At 38.0% G+C, this 23,428-nt stretch overlaps 1 pseudogene; it reads left to right on the forward strand.

Moving 5' to 3' along the window:
* The first annotated feature begins 5,341 nt into the window (after nt 1-5,341).
* On the forward strand, nt 5,342-7,787 carry LOC100141071 (serine/threonine-protein kinase Nek4-like; annotated as a pseudogene).
* Nucleotides 7,788-23,428: the final 15,641 nt, after the last annotated feature.

Consider the following 23,428-nt stretch of genomic DNA (forward strand, 5'->3'; position numbering starts at 1 on the left):
TGTAATTAGAGACCAAGTTTGATAATGATATTTAAAATATTTTAGGGCTAGGAATAGTAGACTTTGTTTCATGTTTGAGGGCCTCTAAAGTAAGAAACACTTTGCAGAGAAGAATTAAAGGCTGTCCTTGACGGCCTGCCTTCTGAAATACTTGCTTCCTGCTATTGATTTCACAAGCATGGCACAAGCCCGTGGAAAGAAGCAGTAACAATGGTTTAAATATAAAATGTTATATTGCTTTTGAGATTTTTGTTTGTTTGGGTGCTAGCCTACAAAATATGTCAAGGATTGTATGAAATTTGTAATATGTTTTCAAACATCTCTAGGAGAGATGGGATAATCACAGTATATGGTATATTTGTCCATCCCTAAATCAAAAGAGTGAAGAGCTACCCAATTATCAAACTAATAAAGGTAGTGTTCACTGTGCCAGGCATTGCTCTAAGATCTTCATATAAATTGTTTTATTTCATTTGGTGATTCCCTAAATTTTATTCTTCTCATATTTTTAACATTGGGTGATGAGGTTTGTAGAGATAATTATGGAAGGATATAATACAATTCATTCTACCTCTTTCTGTATCTTTCACCTTTGTCAATGGTCCCTCCAATATTACAACCCAGGATTCCTAAAGTTATTTTGGCGCCAACCCTCTCTTAATTCTTTTTACTTTAGAAGCCTTTAATCCTGCAGATGTCCCTTTAGATATCTTAGTATAATGACCATTCTTCCAGTTTTTGTTTTTTGCAGTATCAGATCCTTCCACCTTCAGTCCTTTCTCCACGTGGTTGTTGAAGTTATCTCAATAGAGAAGTAAGTTCTTGTCACTTCTCTGGTTTAAAGCTTCTGCTCACTGCCTAGCAAGGCTTCAGTGGCTCTTCACCACCAGCATTTTGTCACACCTTGATGCTCAGTGCCAGCCACTCCCCACACTACCTCCCACTTTACCCCAAGCTTTAATTCATCCATTATACACAAACACACTCTGTACCTTTGCTGTAATTATCCCCTAAACACAATACCAGGTCTCGTCATTTGTATTTGTTTGGACTACCCTCAAAACTCCTTGTAGACTTTCCATGATTCAACCACAGTTTAAATTGGATTCCTTGTGACTCTAGGATGGATATCTTTCTGTACGAAGCTTATTGGGGCAGCGTTCAGCAGCGCTGCATGTCAGAGATGGAGGAAGCAGTATTGTTAAGAGGAAAGGTTGAAATGTGGTACAGATGAAAAGAACCCTTAGCCAATCTAACTGAGTGAGCAGATCACAGAGCAGTATTCAATAAAGGTTTTCCCTGAGGAAGAAGCATAATCTTGGGCAGAGCAGACCTCTTTGGCTGAAGATAATTCCTGGAGAAGGATAGATACAGAGCTGTAGCAGCCCAGGATCAGGGGTGATGGGGATCGCAGACCCAAAGGAGTTTCTGAATGGCCCAGTACAGCACCCACTGCACCCCCACAGGGGTTATTCCTCCAGCGCTTGTCATCTGTACTCAGTCATGGTTGAATCCTTTTTCAGGCTGTGAACTCTCTCTCGCATGGCTGCGTTTATGTCTTTAGGAGCCATCCCAGTTTGCAGTACAGTGCCTGGTGCCTTGGAAGCTTTTAAAAGGACACTGACTTGCCACAGAATGAAATGCCATACACCTGGAGTCATAATACCTGATGCTGTATGCTTCCTTGTAAAACGTGTACAGATTTTCTATCTTAGAAGTTTTAATTAGCATTGCTATTTGGTTAAATTGGCTTTGGTTAAATTGGCTTTCAAGGAGATAAAGGGAGAAATGCTGAGAAGAGGTTTAGTTTGTAAAGAGATCTGTACAATGGAAAAAGCTATTTCAGAGGCACAGTAGATTACCAACATCAATTAGAAATCAGAAAGAGGAAGACCTTTAAAAAATACATATTTAAGAGAAAGGGCAATTGGAGACTCTTAATGTGAACATCGGGGAGAACTGGAGTGAGATATGGACCTCAGGGATAAATTACTGGAAAATATTTAGAATCAGCTGAGCTCAGGGCTGTAAATCAAACACCTCAGACACTATTGCAAAACCACTGCCATGATGGAAATAAATAAATTCTCAAGTAGCTACTTGACTGGTTATTTCAGTAAAATATATTGATATTTCAGTTGGTATAGGGACAGTTATGTCTCCCTAAGGAAAAAAATATATATACGTGGCCTGCCCTTCACAGACATGGCACGTTGAAGCCTCACAATAAGTGTTTGTTTGCTACCTCCTTCCCATAAAGGTAAACGTTTTAAGTCTGCCTTACCTTTCGTTTCAAAGATGAGCTAAAGTACCTAGTGTTAGACATCCAGGGGTCTTCTATTGCCCACATGGTGCCTCTCGCAAGAGGCTATATAGTCAGAGACTTGACTCAGCCTGAACTTCAGGAAATGAAAACAGATCTCTCTCTCTCCTCTTTTTCCTTTCTGAGTAGATTCCTGGTACATATATTTGTGCTTTGCCCTTTCTCCTATTCACACAGGTAATGTGGTCTTTTTTAAAAAAACTTAATACAAAAAGATCTTGCCTACAGTACACGTGTATTTTGGAGGTAGAATTAGGATACACCTCTTTTCTCACATTAAGAATAAAATGAGTTATGATTTGAGTCAACAGTGTTTAGTATCAATATCTTGCAGAGTAGTACACTAGAAAATATGCTGGAGAATGATGAATAAAACATAGGAATATTGAGAAGGAAGACAAATCACTAGCAGTAATGGCAGAAGAATGAAGCAAGTGTATGGTTTAGGTGGAATTAAGATGCTATGACAGCAAGGAGGTGGGGATGATAGCTTTTGACCTAAGGGAAATCAGAAGATGTGGCTCTTTTCAGACCTTGTGAGTGTCCTTAATCATTAGTTAATTTGACCCCTGCATGTAAATCTGTGTTGTTGGCTCTGTATGTGTTTCCTGGTAATTGATACCCACTTTTCCAGTTAATTTTGTGTATCTTCCATCTGTGCCTTTTTGGATGCAGGGGAATGATTTTAGAATGATCACACACACACACACACACATATGAATCTCAAGAATGCCAGTTTTATAAAGACCAAAATTTGACTGAAAGGAAATCAAGCAATGGGACACACATCACAGTATTGAATGTGGCTTAGAGTCCAGCAATTAGAAATGTGGCAGAAAATTGCTGGAAAAAAAAAGAAAAAGTCAAGTTACAAGAATAATTTTGAGGAAATTTTGTCAGAAAGCAAATTTCTAAAACTAAGATTCAGCTCAAGCATGATAGAACTAGTATGATACAGCAGCAATAGTGACAGAATCTAAGACAATGACTATTGGAGGCTGTTTCAAGTCATCTGCAATGTAACAACCATGAGGAAAGTTTAGAACTGCTGCAAAAATTCCATTAGAGTTTGGAGTTTGCATCTAGAAATTGACTACAAAATGGGATGGAGAGAAGCTTAGATGAACTGAAGATAAAACAGTCTGAAACTGAGAAGTCAAAAAGCAACTGTTCTGCAGAGTTGCAGAAAGATACACATCATACTGAAGGAATGTGTGAAGGAAGTAAAGTCTTCATATATAGGTTTTTTCTGTAACTTCCTCATCCTTCTTACTACCCTCCAATGGCTAGGTAGCAGGAAAAGAAAGTAAAGCTTACTTTTCTTTGCTAATCTCAGTACAATCCAATCATTATTTTTTTTTTTTTTTACATTGCAAAATGTGTCTTCTTGGATGATGCAAATTCATCATTGTTCTCTTGTATTCTCTAAGATCTCATCTGGGTGCAGAACTGTAGAAGCATAGTGTATGGCAAGATATTGTAACACTGGGAAAAGGGTCTTTTTCTGCTAATTTATATGTGCCCTGGTTGTTATGCTAATGTATTATTTATCTAAGCTGTTGTTTTGCCTGATTGAGTTGGCAATGGCTGCTGATTTCTGCTGCAGATGATTTCTTATTCTGTCTTGTTTTCTAGTGTCTTGGAACCTTCCCAGTTGAATTGACCTTTTGAATTTCTGCTGCTTCTCTCATCTTGCTCATAGTCTGATGGCAGAATCTACTTAGGTATCCCTTTACCTTCAACCACAGGAGGCCATATTGCCTTTTGATCATCTGTAGCAGCAGCAGCAGCAGCAGCATGCTCTCTTCAGGTGGTGCAGTTGGTAAAGAATCCGCCTGCAATGCAAAAGACATAAGAGACACAGGTTCCATCTCTGGGTTGGAAAGATCACCTGGAGGAGGGCATGGAAACCCACTCCAATATTCTTGCCTGGATAATCCCATGGACAGAGGAGCCTTGCAGGCTATAGTCCAGGGGTTGCAAAGAGTCAGACAGGACTGAGCCAAGAGCACACACACATGCCAGTGACATTCAGGAACAGAGGGGTGTTTGGAAGTATAGGTTAGATCTTCTCTTTGTATCCTCCCAGCTACACCAAGCCCTCCAAAGCTAGCTCAGAGATACTCTCTTCAGAAGGCTGCTCTCCACCTCCCACATGGGTGGCTGGGAAATTCCACATATTGACTTGACTGCACACCATACTGACCCTTGCTGTTCCAACCCTTATGTGCTTTGCAATTCCAGGACTGGAAAATCAGAGTAGGTGGCTATTCTTATATAAATTTCTTCAGTATCCTTACTTGTCTACCATTCTCTCCTAAATTTTAATGAAATTGGAAGTGGTGGGATTTTCATTTATTTCTCCCACTTGTCTTCCTCAGACATCTACTAAATCAAACTCTGTCATCTAAGCACTCAAGTCCAGACAATAATATGTTCAATGGGAAATTGGAAAGACAATGTTTTCTCTCACAGCAATGCCTGATTTTTAAGCCTATAGCCTAACATTTTGTTTTGTTTTTATAAAAAATAATTTATCAACTACTACTTAATGTTTTTAATAGTAAAAAGTAGTATCACTGGATATATGTCATTTATTTCTCCTGTTGCTTTTATCACTATAGAATAATATAAAACTTCCAACCCAGTATGTTCTGTCCCTGTATTGAAGCTCATGAGTATCTTAAAAAAGAAATAGTTCTAGATAGCATGTTAGTTTAAGACTCAGTAAACAGTAACCAAACAAATGTCATACAATAGACTTTTCCTCATAAAGCGTGTAAGATAGCCAATAGCAGCAACGATGCGGTGGGTTGGGCCTCCAGCCTGGCACCCAGGCCAGGCCTCCTCAGCCACCACTAACACCATATGGTCTCTGGCACCTCAGCATCCTGACTGTGGGTGGGATCAGTAAGGGGAGGTGACTGTGACAGACCAGCGGGAATGGCAGTATGTCATCAAAAAGCTGAAGCTCCAAAATGCCTCAGCTGAGAGCATCAAGTTGCTGGACAGAAAGCTCAGCTCTTGTCTCAGATGAAGGATCCAATGCTGTCACCTACAAAGAGCCATGGGAGGGAGGGGAACCATCTGTTGAACATCATCATGGGCTTCTGCAAAGGAGGTGCTCTGTACCGAAAACTCTAAGAGCAGAAGGGGAAGCTTCTGCCTGAGAGTTTGGTGGTGGGCTTCCCTGGTGGCTCAGTTGGTAAAGAATCTGCCTGCAATGCAGTACACCTGGGTTTGATCCCTGGGTCCGAAAGATCCCCTGGAGAAGGGAATGACAACCCACTCCAGTATTCTTGCCTGGAGAATCCCATGGACAGAGGAGCTTGGTGGGCTGTAGTCCATGGGGTCACAAAGAGTTGGACATGATTGAGTGACAAGCACTTTCACTTTCACTTTGGTGGTAGAGTGGTTTGTTCAGATTCTCATGGCCCTGCAGTATTTACATGAAAAATACTTCCTTCATTGAGCTCTGCAAGCTCAAAATGTCTTCCTAACAAGAGCAAAACATCATCAAAAAGGGTGAATTAGGGATTTCCTGTGTGCTTGAGAACCACCGCAGCATGGCTGGGACACTTATTGGCACACACATGAGCCCTGAATTGTTCTCAAACAAACCCTAAAACTAAAAGTCTGATATTTGGGCTATGAGATGCTGTGTTTATGAAATGGCAATCCTGGAAACATGCTTTCAATGCAAAAGACATTAACTCTTTGGTTTATTGGATTATTGAAGGAGCTGCCACTGATGCTGAAAGATTACAGCCCAGATTGATAGAATTGATAAGAACCATGCTGAGCAAAAAACCTGAAGAAAGACCTTCTGTGAGGAACATCCCTGAGACAGCCTTACATAAAGCACCAAATATGCTTGTTTTTGGAGGCCATAAAGGCAAAAAAACCCAAAATAACATTAAAGATAGTGCTCTAAATTCAAGCCTGTAGCTACAGTGCTTTCTGGAAAGATTGAATTGTCATGAAGTAGTTCACTCTTAATCACACTCTTCTGAGAGCTCTAAGACATATGTAAAGGGTGAAGACAAATGTTTGTCCCAAGAGAAACCCATGGTCATTGGCCCCTTGAGACACCCACAAGTCTGAAAGACCATGACTACAAACCAGACATAAACAGTACTGCAGAATCACTAGCTGTGATTTTAGGGTGAATATTAACATCTTACTTGAAGAAAGGTGAAACTCAATGGATGATAGCTAGTTCAAGAAAATCAACCAAGATACTCAGATGACTCTAATGAGCTAGAAGGTAAATGTAATATTTCTCAAGTGAAGGAGAGTCTGAATAATAACATTAAATCCAGTGTTCAACCTGAAACCTGAATTCCCACATGGTCCTCTGAGTATGTCACTGGAGTAATGAATGAGCCAGTGAAGCCTCTGCAGCCCCTAAACAAAGACCAAGATTTACCAAAGGACTAGAATCAAGTTGCTGGTGAATGTGTTATAAGAAAAAAGGATAGAATCTACCCAGGTTTACAGCCATACAGCTCTGGGTCTGAACCTTCCCTGTCTTGACAGTAGCTGCAGAAGGAAAGAGAACCTATTGAGCCCAGTGGGGAAAAGAGACAGTTCCAAGAGACTCTCCTCATCTTTTGTCTTCTCTTCCCACTGTTGGAAAATTGGATGTCACATCAACACAAAAAATGCTGAAACCCAAAGTAGAGTGGTCACTGGATCTGTGAGTAGTTCCAGGAGCAGTGAGACAACATCAACAAAGGACCAACCGTTATCCGCAAGAGAGGGAAAGCAACTAAAGCAGTCGCAAGACGAGATCTTGCCCTAAGGCCCTTCAGTGAGGAAAGCTCCTCAGAGAGACAATGTGTGAGTTTCCTTTCCTGAGCAACGCTGCAGTCAGAAGACAAGCATGGAGCAGGACCGGTGTGACCTTCCTCTTGTGGTTCCTCTGGCCCTGTTGGTCTCAGATGAGTGGTCATACAAAGGAAATGAGAGACTGGTACAAATGATGACTCAGACCTTAAATCTGGGCTCTAAAGAGAGCTGTGAAGATCTCCCAATACCAGATTCAGTGTCAGAATTTAAACTTCATAAAAAATTTTGAGATATGGTGATATTTCATAGGAAAGTTGCAGAAGAGGCAGAGGAACTCCATTTAAAAAAATTATTTTCAGCCATCATGCCAGGTTCTGAAAAAATCAGAAGAATAATTGAAGCCTAGAGAGCTGATGTAATTCAGGGCCTATGGATTCAGCTTTTAGAGCATGTGTATGATATTTTTGAAGAGGATGATGAGTTGAAAAGAGAGGTACATTTGCATGAGCACATGGGTGAAAATATGTCTTACACTGTGAAAGCTCACCAGTTAATGATTTTTTAAGACAATGTGAATTTTTGAGAATTTATCTAGACTGCCAGAACCAAACTATTTTCAAAGGTTTTTGGCTTAAACAAAAACAAACAAACCTATAACAGTGATTGGAGGCCATTCAACATTCTTATATCTTATGGGTATTTCTTTACTGAGGAAAATAAAAAGGACAAAATAGAGTAATAATGAAGCAAGCTTACAAAAGAAAATAACATTTTATTTAGAATATCAGTTCACTATCTTTTCCTGTGCTATACAGTAGGACCTTATTGTTAATCTATTCGTAGTTTGTATCTGCTAATTCCAAACTCCTAATTTATTCTCCCTTGCTCTGCACTTTACGCTTTGGTAACCATAAGTTTGTTTTTTATGTCTGTGGGTCTGTTTCTGTTTTATATATAATTTCATTTGTCCTTTTTTTAAAGATTATACATATAAGTGATGTCATATGATATTTGTCTTTGTCTGACTTACTTCACTTAGTATAATAATCTCTAGCTTCTTCTATGTTGCTGCAAATGACATATTTCATTATTTTTTATAGCTCAGTAGTATTCCATTGTATAAATACACCACATCTTGTTATCCATTCACCTGCTGATGGATGCTTAGATTGCTTCTCTATCTTTGCTACTATAAATAGCTCTGCAGTGAACACTGGGGTGCATGTATGTTTTCAAATTATGATTTTCTCCAGATTTATGTTTGTATATCTTGATTGAAACAAGATTGATAGAGAAAATAAAAATAAGGAAGTTACTTCTAGTTTTAGTATTTTATAGTGCAAATAGAACAAACATTAGAATGACTAGAAAAGCAAGGTATAATGTTAACCACTGTTTTCCAGTCATAAATCCAAATGGTTGATTGAAAAGCTTTCTTTTGCATCCTCTTCATTGAAAATTTTTCGCTCAAAACTGACCATATGGATTTCTGTTCTAAAGATTTTATATATATATATATTCTATATATATTCAGGGAGCAGAAGTTTCCCAAGTGTGAATATTACAGATGTGATGTCCTTGAGCTTCTTAGGCACAGATTTATTAGTAAGAGGATCTATTCACCTCGTGCAGTGTGGCACAGAGAAGCAGAGTTTTATTACATATGATATTAGTTTTAGGTTTATAGAAAAGTTGCAAAGATAGTACAAAGAGTTCTATATACCCCACATTCAATGCCCCCTACTATTAATATCTTCTTTAACTATAGTACTTTTATTAAAACTAATAAAGCAAAATGTAAAAAAAATGATATACATCTGACTGTAACAGAAGACTAAATCAGAGTAGTACCAGTGGTCAGTGGTATTAATAGTGTAAATAGTGATAACCAGATGATCTAGGAATAAAAAATAAAAGCTTTAAGTATGGTTGGAACCCAGGCCTCCAGAATTGTCATGAAAATTCACCACCTGCCCCCAGTTGGTTTTTCCCCCCTTTGGAGCAAAATAGGACCCTGTGTTCCCTTTGTTAGCATAATTCAGACAGAAATTCCCAACATAGAGGAAAGATATGTGCAAGATCTTCAGGCACATATCTATATTCTTAATAAGCCTGACAAATAATGTTTCTAACAGATTTTTAGATTGATACTTATTGGACTGACTCAGTTCATGTGACCCTTCCTGAATCAATCACCATAAGAAACTGAACACATGTATTGGCCAGACTAGCATCAACATCCCAACCTTGGTCCAAGAATATGGTTATCTTTCCAAAATGACTTAATCTAGTTATAGGACAGGGTTTCTTAGAAGTAAATTATGTTGCTGATAGGAGAAATATGACATACTACACACCAAGAAGGCAAAACCATCTTATCTGCACTATAATGTGCATATGAATAGGTGTCTTAATCTTGAAAGTGTCTCTAAGGATACTAGTTTACAATCAGTTCTAGTTTAAATTGCAGCTATAAAAAGCTATGGCTATGTCTTTCTCTGGTAAGAGAAGATAACTTCTTTCGTATTGGTTATATTATAAGTTAGTTATCTCTATTTTTAAATTAAAATAGGAAACCATATTCAGGATCAATATTTTACTGATATTTCTCTCACATCTTCATGACATAAAAAAACTCAGATACCTCTAAAATCATCTTTTCTGATACTCTATATATTTGGTGCTTTATAAGGAGAGTCCCTTGGACTGCAAAGAGATCCAACCAGTCCATTCTGAAGGAGATCAGCCCTGGGATTTCTTTGGAAGGAATGATGCTAAAGCTGAAACTCCAGTACTTTGGCCACCTCATGCGAAGAGTTGACTCATTGGAAAAGACTCTGATGCTGGGAGGGATTGGGGGCAGGAGGAAAAGGGGATGACAGAGGATGAGATGGCTGGATGGCATCACCGACTCAATGGACATGAGTCTGAGTGAACTCCGGGAGTTGGTGACGGACAGAGAGGCCTGGCGTGCTGCAATTCATGGGGTCGCAAAGAGTCAGACACGACTGAGCGACTGAACTGAACTGAAGGAGGTTGAATAATAGCTAGAATATTTCAAGTTTTTATTTAGATTGCAAAAAGTTTCCTACATGGAAATAGAAATAACAATTAATACACTGCTGTTTGGTCTAAGAGCTGTGAAAAAGGTTTACAAATAAGATATCTTATAATTCATAGAGCAACCAGTTAATGTTATACAATTATTAGTTCCATGCTATAAAGGAAGCAACTGAGTCAAAGGGACAAAGTAAATTTTAAAAGGTCTCAAAGCTAGTAAGTAGATTTATCAGATGCCATTTAAGTTTCCTTTCATAGCTTCTTTGCTTCACCTATTCCAGAGGCCTTTTACTCCCTGGGCCATAACCACAGAGATCTCCTTTGTGTGATTTCTGACCAAATTCAGATGACTACAGCGACATCATTCCTTTCTTCATGGAACATATGCAGAACTTTCGTCCTTTGCCCATATCCTTGTTGACACTGAGGCAAAAGATACCATGGGATCATTTGGTGCCTACACCTAAGCAGCCTGGAAATGGGAAGAGATTATAACCTTGAAGGTAAGTCTTTGACCAACAGGAAAGAGCTGAAAGAAGAGAATAAGTTCTTCTCCAGTCCTCTGCCATGCATAGCCTGTCCTGAGAAGCAGTCATTGATAAGTCGTCTTGGCAGGTACTTCCATAAGATCAAACATTCAGTCACACAATATCATGTAGTGGTCAGCCTGGGAGTGCACCACTTATCAGCTTTCCCTGTTTCTCTGTCTTACTTCCCTTTGCTCTCACCTTTGCTCCCTAGGATCATACTTTTGAATACAGTCTTAACACGTAAGACTTTGTTTCAGGCTCTGTTTCTAAAAAACTTAGTCTAAAACAGTTGGTATCAGAAATGGCCCCAGAAAGTGGACCCTTAGGGAAATAAATTGAAAACTGCATTACTGACCATTCTCACAGCAATAAAAATCCCATTGCTAGTGCTGAGAGGGATGGTGATTAGCTCAGGAATGCCATGACATCACGATTACTAAGGCTTTCCCTTGTGGTTAATTGGGATAAGGTGCAGGTGGAAGATAAGACTTTAGGATGTGCAGTGGCTGTATTGCTTATACGATATGGGGACAATGATAATTATAGGGACTGTGGATTGGGCTGGCTTTTGTTAATGATATTGGAAGTTTTGAAAGAGAAAATGATAGGCTTAGAACAGCCAGTTGCCAACTTGAGGCACTCTGTGAAAGCCAGAGGGCCTCCATGGCTTCATTTATGCAGACTCTTAATATCTCTGAGTACAGGGCACTCTGCAGAAAGTCAGTCCCCAGATTTAATTTTAAGTGTGACAGAGCTACAAAGGAGACTGAATATGTTGCCTTGAGAGATCTCATCTATTTAGTTCAGGACTTTGGTTGAAAAGAGCAAAATTTTGAGAGTTGGACTGGGGCCATTTGTGTGGACTGACTGAGCATCTTAAACTCTGTATTCCCCTGAATAAGGCAGAAACAGTTCTTTTCCTGTGACAGAAGAGAGTGTTTTTTTCCAGCTTGAAGCCCAGGCACCTCATGGAGGCAAATGCCTCCCCCAGTATTGCTTGTGTTCCTCAGGAGCTGTCCCAGCAACATTTATTCTTTCCAGGCTTATTACAAAGCATAAAATTTCAGTATTTCCCCCCGAAGAAAGTTATTTAATTAAAAATTGGAATTGTAGTACCTCATTTATGGGTATAGAGTAGGAACTGGGGAATAATTGTGTAGTGGGTGTTTAAAGTGTTAGAGCAGGGTAAAAGAATATAAGGCTCAACAGGCATCTTAGATTGACTTCCCTGGAAAACAGACTCTGAGATGGAGATTTGCATGTGAGAGATTTTTTGAGGACTAGTCTTGGAAATATCACTTAGAAAGGGTGAAGAGAGCAGGGTTGGGTAAAGGGAGAAGCTAACTGCTGTGTTGTACTTAAAGAAGTGCCACATGTTGCTCTGGAGTTGAGTGACCATCAAAGTTGTCTGGAGTTGAATCAAGGGAAAAGACTTTTGAATTTCTTCACAGACCACTCATTTGATGTGGGCTGACCCGTCAAGGGAGAGGAATTTGTTTGAGGTAACTCCCTGTGGCCGTGGGCAGCTCTCAGAAACAGATGCAGCTGCGAGGCATCAACCAAGACTGCCAAAGCTGGAAAAATCTTACCTCAGTCCTAAGTGGAGAACTGGGCAGTGCACCAAAGCAAACAATATAATAAATGAGAATTTATTGAATTTGAAGCACTCGCTCATAAATTGAAAGTCAATATTCTGTCAAGAAGTAGAGTCAGTCCTCATAATCTGCGGAGATAATTCTTCAAAGCTTGGACACAATTATAACTTACAGAAAATGAGGTGAGGACTTCAGTACTTTGCTGCCAAAATATTTGAATATTTAGGAAGTAGCAAAGTTTAGAATACACTTGGATGTGCAACTTAAGAATGCACTATCAAACTGCTTTCTTAAAGTATTCCCAGGGACCATTTCCTTCATGGAAGCTATGTGGAATAATGTACTGGCAGGGTATGAAAAAGGAACCAACATTCTTAAGAAATGTGATGTTCCCTATCCATACAGGGTTTGAAGGACAGTGGGATATATTGCCATGAAACTGTGCTTTCCAGGACACGTAGATATAATAGGATGCTGGAGTGGGGGAATATAAGTGATAGTGTTTAATAATCAGAGACAGATAGATTTAATTTCTCTAATAGGTAATACTGCTAGAGTTGAAATCAAGGTGTCTTGATACACAGGTATCTGTGATGATGGCAAATAAATCTTGCTATCCTTGAGGAAAGTTAGATGATAAGCAGAATAGTGTGTTATGTGAACTATATAATAAATGAAATAAATAAAATGAGATCTTGTGAACTGGTGTCTTACATCAACCATCAAAACGGAGTACTGGGATTCCTCACAAAAACTCTAGACTTAAGTGGTTCACAGACCTAGAAGTCATTGATTGAAGGGAAGTATACATCTCTTTGAGAATGGACTGTGTAAAATCTCTGCCAGTAAGTTAGATAAATATTCCCCATATCTTTTCCAGAAGGGACTTGCTTAATACTAGGAAAAAATTATTTTGGGCAAGAAGAATGACAATATTTTAAGGACTATTAGATAAGGATATAAACTAAGATTTATGATAGAGGAACTGAAATATCATGAGTGGATGATTGGGAGCTCAGGTGGTCTGACTGTCTCACAGTTCAACGATTCTAACATGTCCGCACAACTACTCTACAGTTATTTCTATGGTACACAAGCAGATAATTAACTGTGGCATACTAACCTGGAAGAATCCTCATATGGATTTATGCTCTGTGGAGTACAAGCCATTGTAATTTTAAAAAAGCCAAGAAAAAAACCTCCTGTATCTTGGAGGATATATAAGAAAAAATGCTATATTGCAGGAGGAATTACAATGATAAGCACCACCATCAAACACTGAAACAATGCAGGGATACTGGTTCATGTGATATCCCCATTCAATTCACCTACTGAGCTGCTAAAACAAACAACAAAAAAAAGAGTCAATAGAAAAATAATTCCGATATGTAGATAACTATGAAAAATTAGAGATATCAAGGGAACATTTCATGCAAAATGGGCTCAATAAAGGACAGAAATGTTAGGGACCTAACAGAAGCAGAAGATACTAAGAAGAGGTGGCAAGAACACACAGAAGAACTGTACAAAAAAGATCTTCACTACCCAGATAATCACGATGGTGTGATCACTCCCCTAGAGCTTGACATCCTGGAATGTGAAGTCAAATGGGCCTTAAGAAGCAGCACTATGAACAAAGCTAGTGGAGGTGATGGAATTCCAGTTGAGCTATATCAAATCCTGAAAGATGATGCTGTGAGAAGTGCTGTACTCAATACGCCAGCAAATTTGGAAAACTCAGCAGTGGCCACAAGACTGGAAAAGGTCAGTTTTCATTAAAATCCCAAAGAAAGGCAATGCCAAAGAATGCTCAAACTACCACACAATTGCACTCATCCGATGGCATCCCACTCCAGTACTCTTGCCTGGAAAATCTCATGGATGGAGGAGCCTGGTGGGCTGCAGTCCATGGGATCAAGAGGAATCGGACATGACAGAGCAACTTCACTTTCGCTTTTCACTTTCATGCATTAGAGAAGGAAATGGCAACCCACTCCAGTGTTCTTGCCTGGAGAATCCCAGGGACAGGGGAGGCTGATGGGCTGCCCTCTATGGGGTCACACAGAGTTGGACACGACTGAAGCGACTTAGCAGCAGCAGCACCACATGCTAGTAAAGTGATGCTTAAAGTTCTCCAAGCCAGGCTTCAGCAATAGGTGAACCATGAACTTCCTGATGGTCAAGCTGGTTTTAGAAAAGGCAGAGGAACCAGAGATCAAATTGCCAACATCCGCTGGATCATGGAAAAAGCAAGACAGGTCCAGAAAAACATCTATTTCTGCTTTATTGACTATGACAAAGTCTTTGACTGTGTGGATCACAATAAACTGTGGAAAATTCTGAAAGAGATGGGAATACCAGACCACCTGACCTGCCTCTTGAGAAACCTGTATGCAACTCAGGAAGCAACAGTTAGAACCGGACATGGACCAACAGACTGGTTCCAAAGAGGAAAAGGAGTATGTCAAGGCTGTATATTGTCACCCTGCTTGTTTAACTTGTATGCAGAGTACATCATGAGAAACATTGGGCTGGAAGAAGCACAAGCTGGAATCAAGATTGCCGGGAGAAATATCAATAACCTCAGATATGCAGATGACACCACCCTTATGGCAGAAAGTGAAGAGGAACTAAAGAGCCTTTTGATGAAAGTGAAAGAGGAGAGTGAAAAAGTTGGCTTAAAGCTCAATATTCAGAAAACGAAGATCATAGCATCTGGTCCCATCACTTCATGGCAAATAGATGGGGAAACAGTGGAAACAGTGGCTGACTTTATTTTCTGGGCTCCAAAATCACTGCAGATGGTGATTGCTGCCATGAAATTAAAAGACGCTTTCTCCTTGGAAGGAAGGTTATGACCAACCTAGACAGCATATTAAAAAGACGGGACATTACTTTGTCAACAAAGGTCTGTCCGGTCAAGGCTATGGTTTTTCCAGTGGTCATGTATGGATGTGAGAGTTGGACTATAACGAAAGCTGAGCACTGAAGAATTGATGCTTTTGAACTGTGGTGTTGGAGAAGACTCTTGAGAGTCCCTTGGACTGCAAGGAGATACAACAAGTCCATCCTAAAGGAGATCAGTCCTGGTTGTTCATTGGAAGGATTGATGTTGAAGCTGAAGCTCCAGTACTTTGGCCACCTGATGGGAAGAGGTGACTCATTGGAAAAGACCCTGATGCTAGGAAAGATTGATCGTAGGAGGAGAAGGGGATTGTAGAGGATAAGATGCTTGGATGGCATCACCAGCTCCGTGGACATGGGTTTGGGCGGGCTCTGGGAGTTGGTGATGGACAGGGACGCCTGGCATCCTGCAGTTCATGGGGTCACAGGGAGTCGGACCCAACTGAATGACCGAACTGAACTGAACTGATGGACTGACTATGTTAGATTTACCCAGAATTTAGCCCCAACTGCAACTACTGTGATGTGATATTTTTATTGATGCAATACCATACACTTGTCAGACAGGAATTTGTTTGGAAATTGCATTCTCCTTGATTCCTGACAATAAGAAGAAGCAAAAGCAGTTTGTCACCACATAGTAAGGGAAGTGGTATACATTCAGTGATTGCCCCAAGAGTGTGTTAATGCTCATGCTCATGTTCATGATACACTGCAGAAAACTAATCCTCTTGCTCTTCTGCAGAACATCATGCTGGTCTACTATAATGATGTATCAAGGTAATTGAACTCAATGATGTGGAACTAACAAGTGTTCTATATGCCCTAGGAAGACTCCAGAATGCCAGAGGTTGAAAGAAAACTTGTTGAAGATTATAACAGGAGCCTGCCATGGTGCCGTCTGCATATCTGAAGTTGCTGATATTTCTTTCAATAATCTTAATTCCAGCTTGACCTTCATCCAGCCTGGCATTTCACATTATGCACTCTGCAGATAAGTTAAATAATCAGGGTAACAATATACAGTCTTGACATACTCCTTTCCCAATTTGAAATGAATCTGTTCCATGTCTGGCTCTAACTGTTGTTTCTTGACCTGAATACAGGTTTCTCAGGAATCAGGTAAGCTGGTCTGGTATTCCCATCTCTAAGTTTTCCACAGGTTGTTGTGATCCACACAGTCTAAAGGTTTAACAGTCAATAAAGCAGAAGCGGATGTTTTTCCTGGAATTCTCTTGCTTTTTTATGATCCAATGATTGTTGTCAATTTGTTCTCTGGTTCCTCTGCCTTTTCTAAATCTAGCTTGTACATTTGAAAGTTTTTGATTCATGTACTGTTGAAGCCTAGGTGGATTTTGAGCACTGCCTTGCTAGCATGTGAAATGAAAGCAATTCTCTGATAGTTTGAACATTCTTTGGAATTGCCCTTCTTTGGGATTGGAATGAAAACTGACATTTTCCAGTCTTGTGGAAATTGCTGAGTTTTCTAAATTTGCTAACATATAGAATGCAGCACTTTTACAGCATCATCTTTTAGGATTTGAAGCTCAGCTGGACTTCCATCACCTCCACTAGCTTTGTTCCTAGTCACGCTTCCTAAGGCTGACTTGACTTCACACTCCAGGACATATGGCTCTAGGTGAATCACCTCACCATTGTGGTCTTCCAGGTCATTAAGATCTTTTCAGTACAGTTCTTCTGTATATTCTTACTACCTCTTCATAATATCTTCTGCTTCTGTTAGGTCCATACTGTTTCTGTCATTTATTGTGCCCATCTTTGTATAAAATGTTCCCTTCATATAATTTTCTTGAAGAGAGCTCTAGTCTTTCTCATTCTATTGTTTTGAATAGAATAGTTATGACTCTGAAAAAATGATGTTTTTGGTAGGGCTACAAGTGAGAAGGAAATGGCAACCCACTCCAGTATTCTTGCCTGGAGAATCCCATGGACAGAGGAACCTGGTGGGCTACAGGCCATGGGGTTGCAAAGAGTCAGACACAACTGAGCGACTTCACACACACACACACACACACAAGTGAGAAAATATTCTGTAGTGAATGAAGACTCTGGTGTATCCTGCTTTGACCCAGAGATGTCAGAGTGCTAAATGTATCTGGCATAGTTAAGATGTTGCACTGAATCTCTGACATGCCCCAGCAGGAAAATTAACATGTAGATTCCTATGCTATAGAAAAAGGTCAAGGTTCCCACAACTGAGAAACTATCATTGAAAACATTAATTCCTAATATATTACTAGGCCATAACAGCAAGGTGTCCTGACTATTGTACACCAAATGCTTATGTAACAACATCTATTTATCCTAACTTGGGTATTATTAGACAGGCTCAGTTGTAAGTTTGAGCGTGTAAAGTAGTAACCCATTGTATGATGGACTTGGTATATGGAATCTGAGCTGAGCAGATGTAGAAATCGTGAGAATATTAGAACTGATAGCCAGAAATCCCTTGTCTTTACTATCATCTTACCTCTATTTCATTCACATTTCTCCCTCAGGGTTAGGGTTAGCCTTCTGGTAGTATTTCCTGTGAACAACTGATGTATAATAAATATAAAATCAGGCATGATTTACAGATAAATTGACTTAAAGGAAATGTTGTCTTTAAGTGAGATTCTGTGACTAACTGGACTTACATGTCATAACTATGGAGGTACCATGTTGTATTAAGTACCTGGATATCGGGGTGAGAATTAGTAGATTTGAGAACTGGTCAGTCAGATAGATACTTCTTACATGTTATTGCAGATCATCTCAACCTCATTATCTCTGGAACCGTTGACTGTTCCAGACTAAGCCATTATTGTGATAACCTATTCTGTGTAGATTCTGAAGAGTCATGGGGTACAGTCCAACAGTGGCTCATTTTATAGATGTTCTGAAAACCATTGATCTCCTATTTTGGAGCTTTTCTATTCCCTGATGAGTGAGATACTGTTGGTCTGTTCAGGGCCTCCATGCAAGCAACCCAGAAATGAAAGCTAAATCACAATCCAGAAGGTGAAACCTAATCATTAAGAGACTACAGCCAAAGTTAAAATTTCAAATTCCAGAAATAAGTATCTTGAGAAAAGTTTGTTTATCTTTTGGAAGTTTATCTCATGAGTTTGAAGACCAGCTTAGTAACACATTCTTATATTTACTCTCCCTCTTTTTTTGATTCATTCTGTTTTCCTCTTACTTCTGTTTTTTAGTAAAATAGATATGCTGAAATCTTTGCTTCAGGCTGTGCTTTCTAGGTAACCCAGACTAAGATAGAAAAGATGGGGGTTGAGCACAGGAAATGAAACTTTTAACCTGCTCTTAACCAAGACTATCCATGAATACTTCAAGTGCCAATAACCTCCCCTTCATTTGTCCCTTTGTTTAAATAATCTAAATAAATATTCTACTGTTTTCCCTATTATGTTATATATATATATATTTTTTCTCAAGAATCTTTATGTCTTTGAGACTTAGATACTGCAGTCTTTAAGATCAGCCTGTCATCTGCTAATTAAATGCTACTCATCAATTCTCTGAGGTAATTTTGTTGTGTACAATACAGCCCTTTAAGAAGTAAAATGAAACCACGATATATATTCTACTTAAGATTAATTGCAACTATGGTACCTCAGCAAAACATGTAAACTTAGTTCATTGTCAGATTAGTAGTAATAACATAAAAATATCCTTTAGGATGTTAAAATATTTGTAAAATATTTTTGTAATAAACATAGTTTCTAAACCTTTAGAGGAGAAAGAAGAGTAAAGTTAATATAAGAAAAACTTAATGTGTACATAACCTTAAGTTAATCATATCAATGGCCAAGAGGGAAAAAGGTGAGCTGTCTTAAAACATCTTTTAATAAAATACGTTAATGAAGGATGTTTAAAAATGAGCATCTGTTATAACACCAAACATTTCTCACGTGTTTATTTTGCAAGTTTGTACCAAACCAAATGCTAAAATTATTTTTAGTACATTAGAATGAAAATACACGCACCCACATAAACACACAAAGAAAGATAATAAAAGACAAAAGCCCAACAGTTAGTTCTAAGCTTCCTAGTGATCAGGACAAAATAGAAAAATGCATTTCTTGTCTACTGTCAAAAAAGCTAACAGAAAAGAGAAAATCTATCATTTTTCTTCTGCATACCATGTGCTTATTACAGAATGTGTGTGTGTGTGTATTAGTCGCTCAGTCATGTCCAACTCTTTATGATCCTATGGACTGTAGCCCACCAGGTTCCTCTGTCCATTGTATTTCCCAAGCAAGGATACTGGAGTAGGTAGCCATTTCCTTCTCTTGAGGATTTTCCTGACCCAGGGATTCAACCAGTGTCTCCTGCAATGCAGGTAGATTCTTTACCACTGAGCCACCAGTAAAGCCCACAGTCAAAATTATCAGAAGGTTTTCTTTACTCTATCTTAAATCATTATTACTTAAAATGTATATTCTGCTACTGGCAGTGACCTCTGGTGTTAAGTTTTACAGAATACATAGAAAATCAAGAGAGGACTGCAGAAGAGGAAAGTGATCAGTTCTGTTTCTATATTCTTTGATTCTCTTTCTATAATTTTGTATTTGCTTATTTAATTTTATTAGAGAAAATGAGAATGTTTTATTCTATGAATGGACTCAGCAGTGTAGTAAGTGTAGCTTGTTCTTTTTGGTTAGGTAGATATGGACTTAAACCTTCAGATGTTTAATAGTTAGGAGACGTCTGTCATGTCATTTTCTTTCTCTCTGTGCCTTAACTTTTTTGAGTATAGAAATAAAATAAGACCATCTATTTAAGTATAAACACATACCAAGTATACTGCTTTGCCTCACTCTCCTTGTAATTCCAAGATCTATAACAACTCACAAAAAGTCACCTGCTCAGAAATCAAGATCACTGCCACCTCATTAGAATATTAGAACTTGTATTAGAATGTATAGGAGATTAACAAGTACGTAAAGGAGAAATAAAATATTTTTGGATCAATGAGTACAGTTTCAAAAGTACTAGCAGTTATTCTTTTTAAGATTTTCAATGTTTTTATAGTGCTGAAAACAACCAGAAATTATTATTCTAGATTACTCTTCTTGCAGTGATTTATTGCAAGACTGATTCGGGTACAGGGTGATCCATTGTTTTTTAACCTCTTCTGTATCCATATGTCTATTAATTTGAACTAGAATTTTGACCACCTATTGTATTATGATGAAGTTCTGTGTGACATGAGAACCATCTCTAATATTGCATTTGCATGATTTATAGGCCAGATTTCAGACGTATTTGCTTCTTTTCTATACAACACTATTTTTTTTTCTTAAATTTTTGTGCTTTTCTTCCTAAGAATTTGAGAAAAATTTGCTGGTCACTAATGCCTACCACAGTACAGTAGAAATCAGAATAGAAATCAGACAGAGTACAGAATAGAAATCAGACAAACCTGTGTCCAAACCCCAGTTGCAGCACACACTGACTCTGAGAGCTGGACAAATTACAAAACACCTATAAATCTAAAGTTTTCTACTACTCCAATGAGACTGACAGTAGCTGCCATGCTTGGTCATTATAACCCTGAGATATAAAGCATCTGACACATAGTAAGTACTCAACAACCAATAATGCCATTATTAAATGATTCTAAATGGTAATGAATAAATCAATAAATGATGCAAGCATTGTGCATCTTTTTTGGTCATTATTCTTTTTCTCTCCACCGCTCACCATAAGTGACCTATTTCTAAAGAAAATACAGTACTGTTAGTAACCAGGATACAATTTTACACCACTGATTTTTTCCTTGTTTATTCTTTTGCATACACAACACTTTGATTTGACTCTGTACTAACCTACAGTTCTATCTTTCTCTCTCTCTCCACACATGCATTTTAAACCCTAGGAAGCTAAATGAAATTTTAAAAAGTTAAAAAGGAAGCCATGAAGTGGAGATAACTGAGTAAAGACCAAATACAAGGGGTTTAGCTCATTTGAAAGTGTAGGTATCTAATAACCAAGACATACATATTCTATTTCATACTTTAAATTTTATTAATTTCTGTCTACTTTCTCTACAGTAATTTCTACAAGAAAAAGCTTTGTAATTCAATTAATATATGAGAAGAATAATGAGCAAAGTAGATTAAAGACATAAGGCAGTTGTTATTTTATCAGATTTCTCTACGGAGAAATTGATTGTAATCTGAGTTTCATTAAACTGAGTTGTGTGATGGATTTGGAAAACACTTTTTAAAATCTAATAGATTATTATAGGATGTTTGGTTTAATTGCTTCTAGATTATGCCAAACCTAACAAAGCTTGCTTCTGATTTTACTACAAGCAATTGTGCTCTTAAAAACATGAGCAAGACAATAGCCATTATAAAACATTTAAAAAGACACCAAGGAATTTCTTTCAACAGTTAGAAGACGTTTCTCTCCCTATTTTCATTAACCTTGTTTCCATTACTTTTCTGCACATTAATAAACATTTTCTGAATATCAATATATTGTCATCCTGCCTTACCACATTTTGCTAATTTTCTAAAACTGAGGGGTTTTTTTTAGGTACAAGGGGATGAAAGTCATAGCACTTTTTTTAAATTGCTACTTTTCTTTGTTATTAGATAATATTTCAAGTATGATTGATAGTGAGTTATTTTATTAGTTAACATTTTAATTATGTTAGTATATACCCACCTTCTAGAATTTCAAAGTACAAGAGTAACTTTTACATGACCACTGACATTGGACCAACAGAAGAATTTAAAATCTTATTAAATTATATATATATATATATATATATATAATCCTTAAATTCTTACATTTTATATTAACTTTTACTAGTTATACTGCAAAGCAGTAATTCTAGCAACTATCTTGAACTGTCATAGAATTTATGAGAGCATTACTATTTCTCATTGAAGATCCTTTTAGATGGCAATCAGTATTGGTATTCAGAATGCTGGCTTGTTTGGGAGACAGTTTGCAGAGAGAATTCCAATAGCTGAATTTTGCTTTTAGCTTCTTCCAGGAATTGGATTCTGAGAATTGTAGAAAAGATTTAAGTAAGGATATAGTATAAATCCTTTGACCTGAAACTAATGCTTACTCTCAATGGTTCAATTGAAGATTCACCTAATTTACAGTATCAGGAAATATCTGGGTAACTTGGATTTTTGGTTGAATAGTCACTAATTGAGATTGCTTGCCAGAGAATGAGACAAGTTTATGAAAAAGTGAAATACATGTTTTATATTCTTATGGGTTTATTTTCAACATCTAGCTGTACCATCAGTCTTTAATATAATTCTCTCTATGTTAATAAATGTGAATTCATCTCATAAAGCTTCCTATATTGTTTAAATGTTTTATGTTCCTTTGATAATATACTATCTGAAGTCTAAAATAGATATCTAACTTGATTTTTAAAAGTAAATTTTTGAGCATAAAGAAGGTGGAGGTAAATGTCATGACTTTTTAAGAACTTTTAAAATTACACATCTTCAAGATTATAATTGTTCAGTTTAATGTAATAAAATGGTGAGGTGTTGATTTTTTTTTCCCTAAACACTACAGAAAATAAATAAGTCATGACATCCAGGTTTGGCAACTCTTCTCCTAAATATTCATCTGTATATACTATCCATGTAAAGTTATGGTTATTTTTAGAAATTTCAAATCTTTCTAGTAAGAAATATTCAGAATTTGAGATGCTGAACTTCTACTAATGCTCTGGGCAGTGTCATGTATTCTAGCAAGATCACACAAGAATCCTTGGGACAGATACTTCTAAACTCCACAATTGCGTTTGGACTAGTGTGCCATGAAGGAATCCAACATTTTAGGCTATAAAGGATAAAATATCATTTCAACATTTCCAGCACTCTTCCTTAACATTGTATATTAATTTTCTTTATTTTTGTCTGTGCTGGGTCTTCATTGCTGCGCGCTTGTCTCTAGTTGTGGCAAGCAGGGACTACTCTGTAGCTGCAACATGCAGGCTTCTCATTCACAGTGGCTTCTCATACTGTGGAGCATGGATTCTGGAGCACACAGACGTTAGCAGTTGTGGCTTGCACACTCAGAAGTTGCACTTCCCAGACTCTAGAGCATGGGCTCAGTAGTTACAGCACACAGGTTTACTTGTGCTGTGGCATGTGGGGTTTTCTCGGACCTGGGATTGAACCCATATCTCCTTCGTTGGCAGACAGATTCTTTACCAG

Source organism: Bos taurus, chromosome 8 (assembly GCF_002263795.3).
Source record: "Bos taurus isolate L1 Dominette 01449 registration number 42190680 breed Hereford chromosome 8, ARS-UCD2.0, whole genome shotgun sequence".
Classification (NCBI taxonomy): domain Eukaryota; kingdom Metazoa; phylum Chordata; class Mammalia; order Artiodactyla; family Bovidae; genus Bos; species Bos taurus.